Below are 6,277 nucleotides of genomic sequence, written 5' to 3'. Positions count from 1 at the left end.
ATACCATATTACCAGGGAAATAAAATGACCTCTTTGGTCAACTTTAGAAGTGGCTACAGCACCAACGTTCTTCTAAAAATGTTTAAGTATAAAGAAGGAATGAGCATTTACCAAGCCTTTTCTGGCTTGAGGTAGGTATTTCAGCTTAGAAATGCAGAGCGAATGTAGATTTCTTTAAAAGAAACTAACCATTTCCCGGGGCACTAATGAAATAATGGATGTAGGGGAAGATGCAGGCACTGCTGACACCATTAATTAGGTGAGAGGTTGATGAGGAATTTTATAATACATCAGTCAAGCTGACAACACCTGACTCCAGCTTTGAATCTTAACACCACAAACACAGGATAATGGCAACTGGGCAAGTTCTACTAATGGGTGGGACCAGAAGAGCATCATCTACAGCATGCTCACAAGGAAGTATTGGGGGATGGTTTTGTGCTCTGTGTACTCAGATGATTATTTCTGTGCCCAGAGCTCTGGTTACAATCCAGATGCTAGCAGAGTCAGGATTACTGAACCATCCCCAGTGTCAATGTTGCATAAAGAATGCTCCCCAGATATCTCTGATTGGTTAATACGGAACTGATAAGCCTATGGCTGGGCAGAAAAGGTAGGACTTCTAATCCCAGAGAGAGGATCCCCTCAAGTAGGAGAGGAAGGAAGAGAAGAGGTAGCCATGAGGCACAAGTCCAGAAGTCTTGATGAGCAGGTCGCCAAGGGATTCAACATGACACACGTGGAGCAGGGCAAGCCAGGGCGAGACCCAAACTGCACGTGACACAGAGCCTTTGGCTGGGAAACAGATAGCTTAGAGGGTTAGAGTAGCTAAGTATCTACCCAGCCACCATGCTTCAAGCTTGTTAATGGATCTGTGTCAACTATTTGGGAGCTAGATTGGGAGCAGATAAAGTTATCGTCCTTAAATCACAGCCTACAAGGATGGGAGGGAGGGAGAGAAGGAGAAAGGGGGAGAAGGAACAGAAGTGAAGAAAGGCAGGAGGTAGGGGGAAAAGGAGGTAAGGGGTAAGGAGGAGAGAGGGAGGGAATAAGGGGAGGGAGGAAATAGCAAGGGAAAGAAAGCAGGAAGAAAGGGTGAAAGGAGGAAAGAACTGTGGTGGCTTAATGTGAACGGCCCCCACAGGCTTGTGTAGTAGTCATCAAGGAGCTGCAGGCCTCCCTGAGGAGGTGTGGCCTTGTTGGAGGAAGTGTGTCACTGGGGGTGGGCTTTGATGTTTCAAAAGCCCAAGCCAGGCCCACTGTCTCTCTCTTCTTCTAACCCGCAGGTCTAATTCCCAGACTACTTCTCCAGCACCATGTCTGCCCGTGTGCCACCATGCTGGCCGTCACGATGAGAATGGACTAAACCTCTGAAACCGCAAGCCAGCCCCAGCCAAAGGCTTTCTGTTAGAGAGTCAATGTGGGGATGGTATCCCGTCACGACCATAGGACAGAGACTAAGACATGAACCAAGTGAGAAAGGGAGGGAGACAGGGATGCAGAAAAGAAGCAGAGAGAACAGGAGGGCGGAATAGGTGTCAGGAATGGCCAGAATCAGCTTTCCGCATCTAGGAGCTTGGGGTGTGGCTAGGGTGGAGTTTTATGGTTGATTTCCAGCATAGAAAGATTGAGAAACAGAAACAAAAATAGCAAGCAAAAACCTTTCTATGTCTTCTTACCATTTACGGAATAGAGGTTAGAGTCACATGTTATAGATGCCGAGAGGAACTGATCTACCAAATCCAGTATTATGTAAAACTTTATAAATGACTGCAACTTTAAAAATAGGAAAGATAATGGAGCTGGAGAAATGATTCAGTGGTTAGGTAGAAGACTTAAGACTGGTTCCCAGCATCCACATTGGTAGTTCCAGCTTCGAGGGATCCAGCACCCTCTTCTGGCTACCACAGGCACCTGCACTCACATGCACGTAGAGTTAGGGTTAGGGTTAGGGTTAGGGTTAGGGTTAGGGTTAGGGTTAGGGACTCTTTAACAGACACAGGATTAAAAGAGATCTTTTAAAAGTGAACAGCATACAGCCATACAGGGAAGAGATGAAAAGATACTTGAGAGACATCAAGGAAGTACGACGTGTGGGCAGGCCTTGTGTGAAGTCTTAGATGAACAAACCAAGTGTTAAAACAACGTGCTTTTTTTTTTTTTTTTGAGGAAAACTCTGACAGCATTTTGGGAAATATTTTTGTGAAAATATGAATATTAAATTTCGTTAAGTGCCACATTATATCAAGTCTATTATGTTTTAAGAAAGTCTTCATATGTTAGCAGAGAGCCAAAAGCGGTTTTAGATTCATGTCTGAGAATTTGCTTTTAAAATACCAGGAAGTTACTAAAATAACAACAAAAAAAAATCACAAACACATAGCAAAATGTTATCATTCATTTAACTTGAATAATTCATGCCTTTGGATTCATCATATTGTTCTATTTTTGTGTGTGTCTCTGTGTTTCACATCTCCCCAAGACAGTCCTGAATTATAAAGGAAACGAACTCAAATATATATTGACTAAGTTCTTCCTTTCCAATTTATCTTGAAGGGGAAAAAGAAATTAAGAAACGAAGTAATCAAGATCCACTTATTTAGTGAGGTTAGACTGAATACCCAAATGGTATAGAATTCAACTTAGGGGCCAGTGTGATGGTTCAGCTTGTAAAGATGCTTGCTGCCATAGCCAGTGACTTACTTTGATCTCTGGTACTCACATGATGGAAGGAGAAAGGTAACTCCTGAAAGCTGTCTTCTGACCTCCACACGTATATCACAACTCATATGCTACACACACACACACACACACACACACACACACACACACAGATAGATAGAATCTAAGTCTACAAAATTGTAGACACTCTACCCCAAGAGAATCCATTTTATTCTACAAATGATGCCTGTTTTTACTTGTCTTTGGGAAGTTCTCTTGAGGCAGGGCTTTTTGGTGTATGTGTGTCTCTGTGTGTGTATATTTATTACAGGTACACACAAAGTATATATACACACACAAAATTGCAAACACATACATGATGGTTTGAATATGATGTCTTTGCTAAAGGTCCATGAAATTTAACCCTGGGTTCCCAGATGGGGGAGTTGTTTGAGAGGTTTCTTTAGGTTCATAAGTAAAGGAAAATGACACATTAGACTTCCATTTCCTGGTAGTCAGAAAGTGACTACCAGAATATGTATGTATGTGTATATATATGGAGAGAGAGAGAGAGACAGAAACACACAGTCATATACATACACACAGACACACACACAGGTACACATATATACAAATGTACACACACACATACAACACACTGACATATCCATGCACTCACACATGCATGCACATACATATGCATCACATACTATATACATACACACGCACACACAGAAACACATACACACAAAGACACACATATACACACACAGACACACACATACACACACAGAAACACCTACACCGAGACACATACATATACGCACAGACACACATATACACACATAGATGAAACTGTGTACATGAATGAATGCTCACAATGAGTGAAAACTGTATTTATGTACATGAAGGAAGTTCTCTACTCCATTCTCTTTTCTTCTTCTTCTTCTGTTTCTCTTTTCCTTTCCTCCCCCCTCCTTAGCTTCCTTCCTTCTTTTCTTTCTCCTGTTTTGGTCACAGTTGAATCCACTTGGGAGTCATCTCAGCTACTTTAGCTTCCTGAACCAGGAAGACTTCCAGTTCTGATGGCTTTTCTTGTGGACGTTGTACATCGTGGTGCGGAGCCTAGTGCGCACCACGATGTACAACGTCCACAAGCAGTCTCTCTCTCTGAGGTATGCACACACTACTGCTCACATGTGATGGTCAGAAGACAATTTGCAGGAGCTGTCTCTCCCCTTCTTCCATGTGGATTCTGGAGGTCTAACTCAGGCTGTCAGGCTCAGCGGGGTGTGCCTTTACCCACCGTGCAATGTTTCCAGCCCTCCAAGTCATTTTTATAGATGAAACTGTGTACATGAATGAATGCTCACAATGAGTGAAAACTGTATTTATGTACATGAAGGAAGTTCTCTACTCCATTCTCTTTTCTTCTTCTGCTTCTCTTTTCCTTTCCTCCCCCCTCCTTAGCTTCCTTCCTTCTTTTCTTTCTCCCTCCCTTCCTTATTTATCCCTATCTTCATTCCATTCTCTTTCCTTCCCTTTCTTCTTTCCAAACACAAGCTCTCAGTGTAGCCTAGGTTGTCCTTGAACTCCTAATCTTCTCAGCTCAGCTTTCTGAGTGTCAAGATGACAAGCATGCATCACCAGACCTGGTTGGATGGGAATCCATTGCTTAAGAGTACATTCATTATTTATCTAAATTTTTTTTTTTGATCCAAGATGTATAAACCAGGATTATAACCTCTAAAACAAATAGCATTCAGAGATTTCTTTCGCTTAAAACAAAGCTCTGGTATATTAGCTACTTTTTGTTGCTGTGATGAAAATAACATGACACAAACCTGGTTCACAAGCTTGAGGGTTGGAGTTCAGATCCCCAGAAACCCATGTAAATATGAGCTGGGCATGGAGGACCATTGTGGCAGACCTGTTCTCCAATTGGTTCTTGATCCATCAGTAAAGATGCTAGTGGCCAATGAGCTAGGCTGAAGAGGTGGGCCTTCTAGGTCCCTGCAGGCAAGCTATCAGTTGCAGGGGAGAGAACAGGGATTTTCACCATGCTTCCGAGGGAGAAAAACCAACCAGCCATGTGAGATCTTGGGCACAGCGGCCACAGGCCATTTCCCCAGTTGGGAGATTAGACACGCAAGCTGTGGGAGATTAGGAGCGCCTAACAATTGAGCCATAAGGCAGGTTAAAAACTAAGTTAATGTTTGTGTGTGTGTGTTTTAATCCGTAGATCCAAGGGAATCTGGGTGGGGGCTGGTAGTACGGCCCATTCTGGGCGGGAGGGGGGGATAGCAAAATCTACAGACAACAGACCATCTGTAATTCCAGCCTTGGAAAGAGGTGGCAGAAGATCCACAGAGCAAGTCAGCTAGCAATCCTAGGCATATTAACGAGCTCTAGGTTTGATTGAGAGACCCTGCCTCTACACATAAGGTGAAAGAATGATGGAGGATGATTCTAGACATGAACCTGGAGCCTCTGTGTGCACATACCAAAAAAAAAAAAAATGCTACACACATGCACATGCCTGAAAAATATACAAAAAACTGATGCGAATATTTAAGAAGATTTGTTTACTTACATAGAGTTATAAATGTGTTCATTACACACAGAAATATGTTTATGATTGGCAGCAAACTTGGTAGCAAGCACTAGGCTCTGGGTTCCATCCCTAGTGTCGCAACCAAGCAAAGACTTCTTAATTTTCTAAGGCATTAGATCTTAAATGCATCTCTCCCTAGCGGCAACTATATAGATGTGGGTATGTTATGATGGTGATGGTATTGATCACTGCACACTGTATGCCAAGACACCACAGACTGAACACCTTTAAAAAAATGCCAACTTTTATACATCAGTGATAGCCCAGCAAAACCATTCAATAAATCTACAAGTCAAAAGAAAAGGAGAAAAAGGAAGGAAAACCCTTATGAGGATAGGCAGAGGAACGTCCTTCTAATGAGCTTTAGCAACATGCTGTTGTCATTGAGCCTCAGATATGGTGGGTCCCTCTTGTCATTGGGGATCCTTCCAGCTGTACATGTATACTCCGCAAAGACAGTGTCTCCACCCAAACCCTATGCTTTAGCCTGATGTAACCTCTTCCCCTTCATCCGTTCTGTTAGGAGAGTATAGAGAGATGCTCAGATCATTCTTGTCTTCAAAGAAAGATGAAGCAGCACTGAGACAGGGCTTAGCAGGCAAAGAGCACTCGTGCAAGCATGAAGACCCAATTCAATTCTTTATCACCTGTGTAGGAAGCTGGCCACAGCTGTAACCCCAGCACTCTATGGAATGAAGACAGGAGCATTGCTGAAGCTTGCTAGCCTGGTCTAAGTGTCGGTTCAGTGAGGGAACCCCATCTCATAGGAATATGGTAGAGAGTTGTTCCAGGTTCATTTATTTCTGTTGCTGAGACAAATACCTTGACAAAAATCAATATTGCGAAGGAAGGGATTGTATGGTTTAAAATTCCAGGTTACTGTCCATTATTTGGGGGGAGGGGGTTGTAGTGGCTATTCCTGGTTGTCAACTTGACTATATTTGAAATGAACTACAATCCAGAATTGGAAGGCTCACCAGTGAACCTAATCTGGAGACTGGG

At 42.9% G+C, this 6,277-nt stretch overlaps 1 protein-coding gene across 2 annotated transcripts in view; it reads right to left on the bottom strand.

Annotated features, from left to right (window-relative positions):
• The window catches only part of Galnt17 (polypeptide N-acetylgalactosaminyltransferase 17), a 445,148-nt gene that overhangs the window by 85,684 nt on the left and 353,187 nt on the right, over positions 1–6,277 (bottom strand). The window lies entirely within an intron of this gene.

This window comes from Mus pahari, chromosome 23 (genome assembly GCF_900095145.1).
Source record: "Mus pahari chromosome 23, PAHARI_EIJ_v1.1, whole genome shotgun sequence".
NCBI lineage: Eukaryota > Metazoa > Chordata > Mammalia > Rodentia > Muridae > Mus > Mus pahari.
This window is presented reverse-complemented; position numbering and strand designations above follow the sequence as displayed.